Genomic DNA, 14,390 nt, shown 5'->3' on the forward strand with positions numbered 1-14,390 from the left:
AAATACCAAGAGAGATTTAACAATTCATATTCTAAATGCTTAAAAAAGCTTTCCCTTAGTTTATATAACCAGTAAAAATAGTTTTCTAAGGATAAAAGTGTTTGCTACTAATATGCAATGCCATAATATCACCCTTGAAAGAAAGAAAGTTAAATGATTCACCTGCTCCATGTTCACTTAATGTTTTTCAATATTAGATAGTCTGTGAGAACTCTTGATTTACAATGAATAACTATGATGTTGTTGTATTTCCATTAAAAGTGAAAGTGCAAGATTCTGTCCACAGTTTAAAAAGATATCTTACCTGACATTTTGAAGGAACATTAATTGTTCTGATGCAGATGGAAATTGATGTAGATAATTTATTGAAAAATTCTGGACCTAGGGGAGAAGTAATCCCAAGACTCAAAACATTCCAAACAGCATATTAGTTAATGCTAAATATTGAGTAACTCTTTCAGTGCTGAACCATTTAACACCACTGTGCTAGAGCTAATTTCAGTTGTTTAGCAGTAGGTACCCCCACAAATCCTACCGTATTTTTTTTTTTATCAGACCAAGGATTTTTTTGGCATACATGTTAAATATCAGCACAGGACGTATATTGTCCCAGTTTAGCATCAATTCAGCGTCCAAAAAAAACAACATTTAGGGCCAGAATACGAGTGGAGCACAAACATTTGCACACAAGCGATATATGGTTTTTGAGATCGTTTGCCCAAAGGTTAGGTTGCACTTGTATTACAAGTTGGAAGTAAACACGATCACTTGAGTGCAATTCAAGTTAACACTCATCAGGTTAGCGCTTCCTCAGAGCTCTGATTAACTGTTTTTCGAAACACAAAAGTGTCACAAAACACATAAAAAATGCAATACAAAGTAAGTTACGCTTATAATAATACCATCTAATAAAAAAAAAAAATTCTAAAAAATGTTGCACACAAAAATTATAAGGACTCAAAGATATGAGGTCTCAGGGGCTTGAAAAAAAAAGGCAGGCAAAGGGCTTTAACATACGCATACATACATAAATATGTATGTATTTACATATATGTATATATGTATATATATGTATTTATATATTTATATATGGACACATTTTCTGCAGAAAAATAAAAACACAGTGCAACCGCAATTCACAGTAAAATAAGATACAAATTTAATTAACACATAAAAGTATCCAACTCCCTTCTACTATTTGCAGCTGAAACTCAGTAACACAGGACACTCCCCTCTACGTGTTTCATCTGTGTTGATACAAACTTTCTCAAGAGGTTGGGAATGCTGGTTACGTTACCCTCCTTGTGTGGCGGGCTTGATTTAAACATCCAAGGACCACCCTTCAGGGGGCACGCTATCCAATCTATTTTCACGGCTAACTCCTTAGCACTGCCTTCCTCACATGAGGTCATCATTAGCAACTATTGTTTGTAGCAACACGGCAACTTACTAGTGATATAGTACTTGCTTTCAAACAGCCTATATACACATTCTAGTAGTTGTTGTACTTTCATATCGATTGCTTTTTTGGTTGCTGCCATACTTATTTAACCGCAGACTTACAAACATGTCTTAATTATCATATGTGAATCACTTCTACTTTGCGTACTATGCCAGATACAAAATGTTATTGCAATCATGTAATATAAAAGAATTGATACACTTTACCCTACTATGCAAAATGCTCATAAGGTACTACAGACTAACGTTCAGATGTGCTTTTGTCCCATACCACATAGATTCAATATGTTTTTGCTCTTTTTGTCAGCTGGGCTAGATTCTAAGGATTCACATAAGGCATTTCATCTTACACACACCTAACACATAGTACAATAATGCCCTCTATATAAGCTGGACTAGATTCCCATAAAACATTTCATAATGCACATACCTAATAAAGAGTCGATATTATTGAACACAGACAGGATAAATAAACAAACAAAATAAAGAGGCAAACTAAAAAAGAGGATAAAGAGGTGGTGCCCAATGATTGGTCACATCATAAATGCTTGTAAATCTACCTCCACATTTAAACCTCTAGGGGGACATGCAATCTAGTTCATAGATTCATTGAGTTTCTTGCTTACTTAAGGTAATAAATCTTTGATGGGGATTGTTGTTATCAGGGATGCACCCTAGAATCCGTATTTTTTAACTTTTAGAATTTTGATTGTGTGCAACTCTAAAGTTTTCAGAAACACCGTCGGCTAGATTTAGAGTTTTGTCTGTAACGACCCACGTAGCTAACGCTGGCTTTTTTTCCCCCGCACCTTTTAAATACCGCTGGTATTTAGAGTTCACAGAAGGGCTGCGTTAGGCTCCAAAAAGGGAGCGTATAGCACATATTTACCGCCAATGCAACTCTCAATACCAGCGGTGCTTACGGACGCGGCCAGCTTCAAAAACGTGCTTGTGCACGATTCCCCAATAGGAAACAATGGGGCAGTTTGAGCTGAAAAAAAACCTAACACCTGCAAAAAAGCAGCGTTCAGCTCTTAACGCAGCCCCATTGTTTGCTATGGGGAAACAGTTTCTAAGTCTGCACCTAACACTCTAACATGTACCCCGAGTCTAAACACCCCTAACATTACACTTATTAACCCCTAATCTGCCGACCCCGCTATCGCTGACCCCTGCATATTTTTTTAACCCCTAATCTGCCGCTCCGTACACCGCCGCAACCTACATTATACCTATGTACCCCTAATCTGCTGCCCCTAACACCGCCGACCCCTATATTATATTTATTAACCCCTAATCTGCCCCCCACAACGTCGCCGCCAGCTACCTACAATAATTAACCCCTAATCTGCAGACCGGACCTCACCGCTACTATAATAAATGTATTAACCCCTAATCCGCCTCACTAACCCTATAATAAATAGTATTAACCCCTAATCTGCCCTCCCTAACATCGCTGACACCTAACTTCAAGTATTAACCCCTAATCTACCGACCGGACCTCACCGCTACTCTAATAAATGTATTAACCCCTAAAGCTAAGTCTAACCCTAACACTAACACCCCCCTAAGTTAAATATAATTTAAATCTAACTAAATAAATTAACTCTTATTAAATAAATTATTCCTATTTAAAGCTAAATACTTACCTGTAAAATAAACCCTAATATAGCTACAATATAAATAATAATTACATTGTAGCTATTTTAGGAATAATATTTATTTTACAGGCAACTTTGTAATTATTTTAACCAGGTACAATAGCTATTAAATAGTTAATAACTATTTAATAGCTACCTAGATAAAATAATTACAAAATTACCTGTAAAATAAATCCTAACCTAAGTTACAATTAAACCTAACACTACACTATCAATAAATTAATTAAATAAAATACCTACAATTATCTACAATTAAATCTTACACTACACTATCAATAAATTAATTAAATAAAATACCTACAAATAAATACAAATAAATAAACTAACTAAAGTACAAAAAATAAAAAAGCTAAGTTACAAAAAATAAAAAAATTAATTACAAACATAATAAAAATATTACAACAATTTTAAGCTAATTACACTTACTCTAAGCCCCCTAATAAAATAACAAAGCCCCCCAAAATAAAAAAAATGCCCTACCCTATTCTAAAATTAAAATAGAAAAGCTCTTTTACCTTACCAGCCCTTAAAAGGGCCTTTTGCGGGGAATGCCCCAAAGAATTCAGCTCTTTTGCCTGTAAAAATAAACACAATACCCCCCCAACATTACAACCCACCACCCACATACCCCTAATCTAACCCAAACCCCCCTTAAATAAACCTAACACTAAGCCCCTGAAGATCTTCCTACCTTATCTTCACCACACCAATCAGCCAATCAGATTGAACTCGCATTCTATTCGCTGATCGGAACAGCCAATAGAATGCGAGCTCAATCTGATTGTCTGATTCAATCAGCCAAACAGATTTTCCCTACCTTAATTCCGATTGGCTGATCCTATCCTATCCTATCAGCCAATCGGAATTCGAGGGACGCCATCTTGGATGACGTCATTTAAAGGAACCTTCATTCGGACTTAGGACGTCGGAAGAAGAGGATGGATCCATGCCGGAGGTCTTGAAGATGGAGCCGCTCGTCATCGGATGAAGATAGAAGATGCCGCTTGGATGAAGATGGTTGCCGGTCCGGATCTCCTCTTCTGCCCGGATAGGATGAAGACTTTGGAGCCTCTTCTGGACTTCTTCTTGCCGCTTGATAGAAGACTTCAGCCGGATGATGGATCTCCAGCCCCCGCTTGGGCTTGGATGAAGATTTCGGAGCCTGGATGGATCGGTGATACCCGGTGTGGTGAAGATAAGGTAGGAAGATCTTCAGGGGCTTAGTGTTAGGTTTATTTAAGGGGGGTTTGGGTTAGATTAGGGGTATGTGGGTGGTGGGTTGTAATGTGGGGGGGTATTGTGTTTATTTTTACAGGCAAAAGAGCTGAATTCTTTGGGGCATGCCCCGCAAAAGGCCCTTTTAAGGGCTGGTAAGGTAAAAGAGCTTTTCTATTTTAATTTTAGAATAGGGTAGGGCATTTTTTATTTTGGGGGGCTTTTTATTTTATTAGGGGGCTTAGAGTAGGTGTAATTAGCTTAAAATTGTTGTAATATTTTTATTATGTTTGTAATTAATTTTTTTATTTTTTGTAACCTAGCTTTTTTTATTTTTTGTACTTTAGTTAGTTTATTTAATTGTATTTATTTGTAGGTATTTCATGTAATTAATTTATTGATAGTGTAGTGTTAGATTTAATTGTAGGTATTTAATTTAATTAATTTATTGATAGTGTAGTGTTAGGTTTAATTGTAACTTAGGTTAGGATTTATTTTACAGGTAATTTTGTAATTATTTTAACTAGGTAGCTATTAAATAGTTATTAACTATTTAATAGCTATTGTACCTGGTTAAAATATATACAAAGTTGCCTGTAAAATAAATATAAATCCTAAAATAGCTACATTATAATTATAATTTATATTGTAGCTATATTAGGGTTTATTTTACAGGTAAGTATTTAGTTTTAAATAGGAATAATTTATTTAATAAGAGTTAATTTATTTCGTTAGATTTAAATTATATTTAACTTAGGGGGGTGTTAGTGTTAGGGTTAGACTTAGCTTTAGGGGTTAATAAATTTATTATAGTAGCAGTGAGGTCCGGTCGGCAGATTAGGGGTTAATACTTGAAGTTAGGTGTCGGCGATGTTAGGGAGGGCAGATTAGGGGTTAATACTATTTATTATAGGGTTATTGAGGTGGGAGTTAATAAATATAATATAGGGGTCAGCTGTGTTAGGGGCAGCAGATTAGGGGTACATAATGATAACGTAGGTGGCGGCGGTGTGCGGTCGGCAGATTAGGGGTTAAAAAGTTTTATTAGAGTGGCGGCGATGTGGGAGAGCCTCGGTTTAAGGGTACATAGGTAGTTTATGGGTGTTAGTGTACTTTAGAGCACAGTAGTTAAGAGCTTTATGAACCGGCGTTAGCCCATAAAGCTCTTAACTCCTGACTTTTTTCTGCGGCTGGAGTTTTGTCGTTAGATTTCTAACGCTCACTTCAGCCAAGACTCTAAATACCTGCGTTAGAAAGATCCCATTGAAAAGATAGGATACGCAAATGGCGTAGGGGGATCTGCGGTATGGAAAAGTCACGGCTGCAAAGTGAGCGTTAGACCCTTACCTACAAGACTCTAAATACCAGAGGTAGCCCAAAACCAGCGTTAGGAGCCTCTAACGCTGGTTTTGACGGCTAATGCCAAACTCTAAATCTAGCCGTGTGAGTTTTAAGTCCAACTTTAATATTTTCTATGTGTTCATAGCATCTCTTTATCTTCCGCTTACCCACATAGATCCTATTACATTTGCAAGTAAGTGTGTAGACCACAAGGCAACCAAATTTGAGTTGAGAAAAGAGGGTGGGAACCAAACGAGGACAGAGAGGGGGAAAATTGATTAAAAAGATACAAAATAAGAGCTAAATATTAGATAAGGCTAAACAGGATATTTATAACCTATCCAGTATTGAATTAACTGATAATAATATTCTTTAACTGAGCAAAGTATTAAAATTTGCCCCTAAACTAAATCTGAATAATTTTGAATTGTATATAGATCTACAGAAATGTATCCCTAAATTAACATTAAAATGCTATTAATAAAAACAACACTACAATGAATAAAACCCCTGAGATAATAGACGCTATACAATGGAACAACATAACATTGAGTTATTAAAAAACCTGAAGGAGTTTGACACAGCGGAATCAAACAGGGATATTAATCACTGTGTTAGCGCTATTACAAATTATTGTGGTTACAACACAATGAGCTGCACACATTAGTCATGCTACATCAGAAATCTCTCTCGTACTCGTAGTATGTTGCTAATACTCAGATGCGGATATTACTGTATTTTCATTAAATAAAATTAGCTCCCATTAGCTCTTAACCCCTCCTGACTCGTTTCCCCCTAATGGGCTTTGTCAAATACGGCGAGCCGCCAATCTATCGGTTTTAAATCACTGACGGTTAACCGTAAGTATCCACCTCTTGTCTCTCCTTGGTCCGAAAGTCTATCAATCAAGGTTCAACTTGAGACCAATTGGATCTGCGTGTTCATTGAAAGGTATAGTAATGTTTAAGTTGGACTAGGGCCATAATAGGCTTCTCGGTCTAAATACTGTGTTAAATATAATCATTAGGAAATTGTATTTATTCACATCAAACAAGTAAATCTGGTTTATTGAAATATTATGTTTGATTATTGCAGATGGATGGCATGTGACTGTACCTACATTTAAGAGACACAAAATAAATGATTAAGGGATATTTCTTTCTCTTTTTCTTTTTTCTAAAAGTGCTGATATTATATAAATATGCACAATGATAGTAGCCAAATCACCAAGAAAAATACTTGTTCAATCACTTTAAGCTGGGTTTGCAGAGAAAGCTGGAGAGGCATACAGAGGAGTTTAACCATATGCAGTATGTGACGAACAAGCTGTTACCATGTATTTATGTGCATCTCAGCACTACCATGTATATACCATGGATATAACAGATGGTAACACACTAACCTTAGAAACTTCTCTTAAACACTGCAGGTTATTATCTCTCACCTCCCCGCTCCCAATACCGGATTATTCAGCATGTCCAGGGTGGGTGTGTAGGGGGCGTATGCACCATCAGTCAATCTGGTTCCTCTTGACTCCTACTATGATGTTAGCAGTTTGTGCCCTCAAAACCATCCAGTCCTACTGAGCAAAGTATTAAAATTTGCCCCTAAACTAAATCCGAATAATTTTGATTTGTATATAGATCTGCAGAAATGTATTGGTAAATTAACATTAAAATGCTATTAATAAAAAAAAACACTACAATAAATAAAACCCCTGAGATAATAGACGCTATACAATGGAACAAAAATAACATTGAGTTATTAAAAAACCTGAAGGAGTTTGACACAGCGGAATCAGTTGCGCCAGTAGAATTCTTTGAAGATCTTCTTGATCTTAGTACTCACAAAGCCCAACTAGAGATTGTACATAGTGATCTAAAACGCCCCTCAACCTTTTATCCCATACATACACAAGGGGGGTACATACCAGTATTCAATAGGGTTCTGAGAGAGGAATTACGCCAATTCTTTGGTAATAAAGCTACAAAGGATCGATTTAGATATAAAGCTGATCTTACTGGACCTGAAAGGACTTCTTTGTATAAGATTAAAAATAATTACGATGGGGGGGGCGGAGCTAACTGTGGAGCTGAATGGACGTGTATCACAAGAGCTCCAGCTAAATTACACTAAAAAATGTAACCTTAGCGCCTGTTCAAGCTCATGTTTGACTTCTAAAAGAGGAACTCTGGAAGTCCAGGAGACCTGCACACCTAAGCTCCAAATAGGGAGTGATAAATAGATGTTTTTTCACTTTCACGGAGCAAGTTCTGCTGAAGAGAACCCCTGAGAGCGGCCATCTTTTTCAGCCTACGCAGCAATTAAAAATCCAGAACGCACCCAACTAAAGACTAATCTACTACCTACAGCAGAAAATTATGGCTAATACAAGACTTGTGGAAGTGATTTCCAACATATTTTAGAGCCACCTTTCTGATATGCTAGCAATAATTGCCAAATGGTCTGCACGCTTCACCGCACCATATATGTCCCAAGATGACGCAGGACCGCTATCTATACCAGCTGAGAGTGCAGAGCCTCATCTGTTGTAATATAGCAGCTAAAGATATCCCCCATCCTTCACCACTCTCTATGACATATCTGATCTAGACAATGCTATTCTTAAGTTTTCTATATTACCCATATTTCTTTCTACTTGTCCATGAGTTACAACCTATTGGTTTGGGAAATAATGTCATAGTTATAAAAGAGGTTAGTATTCTAATATACAGGACCTGTTTATATATTTTCAACCACATGAGTTTATCTTTGAAAATGTTTTTCTCTTCTGTGTGTCAGATGTGAATTATGTACTTTGTTTAATACTCATATTATTGTCGAGACATATGTTTATGTCTGTTATTGTCCTGTAAGCTTGTTTATGTTCAAAGCTGTATGACCTCAATAAAAATAAAATAAAAAAAAATAAAAAAATAATTCCAATATACTAATACGTCAAGCCCATAAAGGAGCCGAGGCGTTGTTGTACAGAATCATATGAACTACTTAAATGTGGCGTTTAAGTTATTGAAGGTTAAGGACATATATGAGAAATTACAAAAAGACCCTACATGTGAATACAGCAAGAAGTTAATCAGTATGGTAAAACAGCAGAAACAATAGGGGTCCTCAATAAATATTAAGTCAATTTTATATACATTCCTCACCCTAAGATATCCACTTTTTACCATATTCCAAAATTCCATAAGGATGTTCAGCACCTCGGAGGCCAATTGTCTCAGGGATCGACTCTATTACCTATAATATAATATCTATTACTCTATTACCTATAATATAATCTATCAGTACACGTGGATCACATCAATCACCTACGATCACCGTATGATTGTCCATTGTGAATATTGTTTTTGATAATTTTTCTATTTATATTCATATATTAGAATTTTTTAGGAATCACACAATTTTTACTTTTGATTTTTATCCTAATTTTTTTATTTTTAATTGTATTTTTATTTTTCTTCAGTTTTTTTCACTACACTGCTTCTGGAAGTACAGTTCCTTCCACCAATTATATTATTTCAAAGACTATATCAGACATCTCCACTACCCTCTAACTGGATGAACTTTTGTCACATGACCTTTCTGGATGTTTTGCCACATTTCGGACTCTCTTCTTCCACTATAGACAATGCTATAGCCTTTTCTCAAAATGTTATCCTGTTCTTTTAGAATCTAAAAGAGTATATCTAATATACTATTTATAGATGTTTTAAATACCCTGGTGATTATTTCACATTCAGGTACATAATCTCTTGCAGACAACACTCAATTTTAGTCTCTGTTACCACTGCCTCTTTTGGCGCTGCTTTTGTATATATCTTTATAATACTACACCTCATATAAATTATTGTAGTGCATGCACATATTGATTGTCTCTGATTGTAGCTGGATGAGAAGCAACAGAGTTGCTGCAGCTGATTTTAGCTCAGTTTATGAATCAATATAAAATAACTTAACGAGTATTCTTGTCACACAGTTGTACTGTGGATCACTCTGTTATCCTATTGTAAAACTGTCAGTCTGTTAACCTAGCGATTCTTAAGTAAATACTTCCTCAAACAGGGATATTAATCACTGTGTTAGCGCTATTACAAATTATTGTGGTTACAACACAATGAGCTGCACACATTAGTCATGCTACATCAGAAATCTCTCTCGTACTCGCAGTATGTTGCTAATACTCAGATGCGGATATTACTGTATTTCATTAACCCCTTAATGACAACTGACGTACCAGGTACGTCATGCATTAACAAGCAGTTAATGACAATGGACGTACCTGGTACGTCAGTTGTCTAACAGAGTGCTGGAAGTGATCACAACCACTTCCAGCAGGGTATTGCAGTGATGCCTCGATATGGAGGCATCCTGCAATACCCCTTTACAAGCTTCCGATGCAGAGAGAGCCACTCTGTGGCCCTCTCTGCACTGGTAGCGATGGTGCCGATGGTGCCGTTTGACCGGGTGGGGGGAGGGAGCGTGTGCGCACGTGCGTGCACGATGCGCACTCGTGCACGAGGGTGTGCATGTGGACGCGTGTACACGTGCACGCATTAGCCACACTGACACCAATGAAATTAGGAAGGGGGAAAAAAAGTTAAAAATTTTTTTTTTCCATATAAAAGGATCTGGGAGGGGGTGGGGGTATTGTGGGGGGCTGCTACACTACAGAAATAATTAAAAATAAAAATAAAAGTTAAAAATAAAATTAAAATACTTTGGTTTGTGGGGCCAAACTGGGTACTGGCAGACAGCTGCCATTACCCAAGATGGCGGTAATTAGGTAGGGGAGAGGGTTAGAGAGCTGGAGGGGGGGATCAGGGAGGTTGGTGCTAAGGAAGGGGTTCATCACAACTAAAATATTTTATTATTTTTATTTAAAAAAAAAAAAAACTATTTTATTTAGTACTGGCAGACTTTCTGCCAGTACTTAAGATGGCGGGAACAATTGTGGGGTGGGGGAGGGAAGAGAGCTGTTTGGGAGGGATCAGGGGGTGGGATGTGTCAGGTGGGAGGCTGATCTCTAAAATTAACCCAGCAAGCTCCTTACAAGCTACCTAATTTAACCCCTTCACTGCTGGGCATAATTCACGTGTGTTGGCTCGCAGCAGCATTTAGCGGCCTTCTAATTACCAAAAAGCAACGCCAAAGCCATATAAGTCTGCTATTTCTGAACAAAGGGGATCCCAGAGAAGCTTTTACAACAATTTCTGCCATAATAACACAAGCTGTTTGTAAATAATTTCAGTGAGAAACCTAAAATTGTGAAAAATGTAAAGTTTTTTTTTTATTTGCTCGCATTTGGCGGTGAAATGGTGGCATAAAATATACCAAAATGGGCCTAGATCAATACTTGGGGTTGTCTACTACACTGCACTAAAGCTAAAATTAACACTACAAGCTCCCTACAAGCTCCCTAATTAACCCCTTCACTCCTGGACATAAAACACGTGTGGTGCGCAGCGGCATTTAGCGGCCTTCTAATTACCAAAACGCAACCACAAAGCCATATAAGTCTGTTATTTCTGAAAAAGGGGATCCCAGAGAAGAATTTACAACCATTTGTGCCATAATTGCAGAAGCTGTTTATAAATAATTTCAGTGAAAACCTAAAGTTTGTGACAAAATTTGTGAAAAAGTGAACTTTTTTTTTATTTTTATCGCATTTGGCGGTGAAATGGTGGCATGAAATATACCAAAATGGGCCTAGATCAATACTTTGGGATGTCTTCTAAAACAAAATATATACATGTTAAGTGATATTCAGGTATTCCTGACAGATATCAGGGTTCCAATGTAACTAGCGCTAATTTTGAAAAAAAGTGGTTTGGAAATAGTAAAGTGCTACTTGTATTTATTGCCCCATAAATTGCAAAAAAAGCAAAGAACGTGCAAACATTGGGTATTTCTAAACTCAGGACAAAATTTATAAACTATTTAGCATCAGTGTTTTTTGGTGATTGTAGATGTGTAACAGATTTTGGGGGTCAAAGTTAGAAAAAGTGTGTTTTTTTCCATTTTTTCCTCATATTTTATCATTTTTTTTTAGTAAATTATAAGATATGATGAAAATAATGGTATCTTTAGAAAGTCCATTTAATGGCGAGAAAAACGGTATATAATATGTGTGGGTACAGTAAACGAGTAAGAGGAAAATTACAGCTAAACGCAAACACTGCAGAAATGTAAAAATAGCCATTGTCATTAAGGGTAAGAAAATTGAAAAATGGTCCGGTCATTAAGGGGTTAAATAAAATGAGCTCCCATTAGCTGTTAACCCCCTCCTGACTTGTTTCCCCCTAATAGGCTTTCTCAAAGGCGGCGAGCCGCCAATCTATCGGTTTTAAATCACTGATGGTTAACCGTAAGTATCCACCTCTTGTCTCTCCTTGGTCCGAAAGTCTTTCAATCAAAGTTCAACTTGAGACCAATTGGATCTGCGTGTTCATTGAAAGGTATAGTAATGTTTAAGGTGGACTAGGGCCATAATAGGCTTCTCGGTCTAAATACTGTGTTAAATATAATCATTAGGAAATTGTATTTATTCACATCAAACAGGTAAATCTGGTTTATTGAAATATTATGTTTGATTATTGCAGATGGATGGCATGTGACTGTACCTACATTTAAGAGACACAAAATAAATGATTAAGGGATATTTCTTTCTCTTTTTCTTTTTTCTAAAAGTGCTGATATTATATAAATATGCACAATGATAGTAGCCAAATCACCAAGAAAAATACTTGTTCAATCACTTTAAGCTGGGTTTGCAGAGAAAGCTGGAGAGGCATACAGAGGAGTTTAACCATATGCAGTATGTGACGAACAAGCTGTTACCATGTATTTATGTGCATCTCAGCACTACCATGTATATACCATGGATATAACAGATGGTAACACACTAACCTTAGAAACTTCTCTTAAACACTGCAGGTTATTATCTCTCACCTCCCCGCTCCCGATACCGGATTATTCAGCATGTCCAGGGTGGGTGTGTAGGGGGCGTATGCACCATCAGCCAATCTGGTTCCTCTTGACTCCTACTATGATGTTTGCAGTTTGTGCCCTCAAAACCGTCCAGTCCTACAAATTCCATCCTCAATGGATCAAACCACCGGTCACCAGGAGTCTCTGCCTTCAAACACCCAAGAGTAAGAAGAGGTGAAACGTCATTTAGCAAATTGCAAGGGGGATGTTCGCTCCATAAACACTGGCAAATAGAGGCAATACAAAAAAGAAAGGAGCAACATCCATTTAGTAGAATGATAAAACTTATACTACTACTACTATATGGATGATGCTCCTTTCTTTTTTGTATTGCACCTATATTAAGCCTGTAAATCCACTAATTGTATTAAATATTAAGTGATCATATGTTCAAGAGAAATAATCATTATATAGTATTCCATATTGATTGGTAATATTTTGGAATCCCAATATTGTGCTCCTTGATGTGATGAAAAAGTGCAGATGCTTGATTAACTTGCAATTGGTACATATAGTTACCTGCATTAATGTGACTGAAAGTCATATTTTGTGACTGTGCAATTCAGGGAAACATGTGTGATGAAAAATTCCCAAGGGTAAGTTATGTTCCATGTTGCGTGAAATATGTGTGGGTGGATCCAAATAAATGCTAAAGTGATCATCGTTATAATCTATTTAGCGAAAAATAATGACTGAAGTAAATGTGTTCAATGGTGCTGGAATAAAAATATATATAATATAAGTGTGTGATGAATATATCTTACACATTGTGATCATAAGTAAAGGGGTGAAAAGAGAGAGAGAGAGAGAATCCTTGTAAAACAGGTTGTGTGGTGATGATGATATATATCATACATATTACATAGACATTAGGGCAAACTAAGAGTAAAACATAATAACTCCAAGCCTAGAAATGGGACTGGAATTTTTGTATGGCCTGTTAGTCTTTTAGTGTGCCAAAATACAGAATGTAACATTATAAAAGTTTACCACATGACCAGTTAGATGTAAGTGTTTGAATTATCTAAATGACACCTTGTAGAATAAGAAGGGGTCATTTCATTTATCAACAAGCACAATTTATTAACCAGTGTGTGACCAAGTTAAAAGACAACTACAACCAAGTGATAGCATTTATTTATTTATTTACAGATTTTAATTCACTATCCTGGATTCCTAAAATGTATTTGTTATATCCCTTATACATTACTTTATTTCAAGCATTTTCCTCAGTGGTCTCCTCCAATGAAATCCATGTGTTGAAGCACTACACTACAAATGTTCAATAATAGCTTTACTACTATATATACATGGAAATTATGAACTGAATAATAACCCATAAACTGCTTAACTTCACGGGTACAATCTGACTGATAACTAAGCATTACAGTATAATATTAGCAGACTGATACCAGTTTAGTTCATTATACACCATGTTATGCTAACACCTGTTATAGAATCTGGAGCAGGATATGCAAATATCTCCCTGATTGTCTGATCTATGCACTATGCTGTGTGTACATTTGACTATTAGGACAGTACGATACCAGTCCGCTACTGATCGATCACCCTTTATTTCCACTTCTGGCTAATACTCCACTTACCACACTCCTTCACATAATAATATGAACACTTAGGCCTACTGTACTACATGATTTACATAGGTGAATATAAAGTGGATTTACTGCTATTTTCAGTGGT

Source organism: Bombina bombina, chromosome 1 (assembly GCF_027579735.1).
Source record: "Bombina bombina isolate aBomBom1 chromosome 1, aBomBom1.pri, whole genome shotgun sequence".
NCBI lineage: Eukaryota > Metazoa > Chordata > Amphibia > Anura > Bombinatoridae > Bombina > Bombina bombina.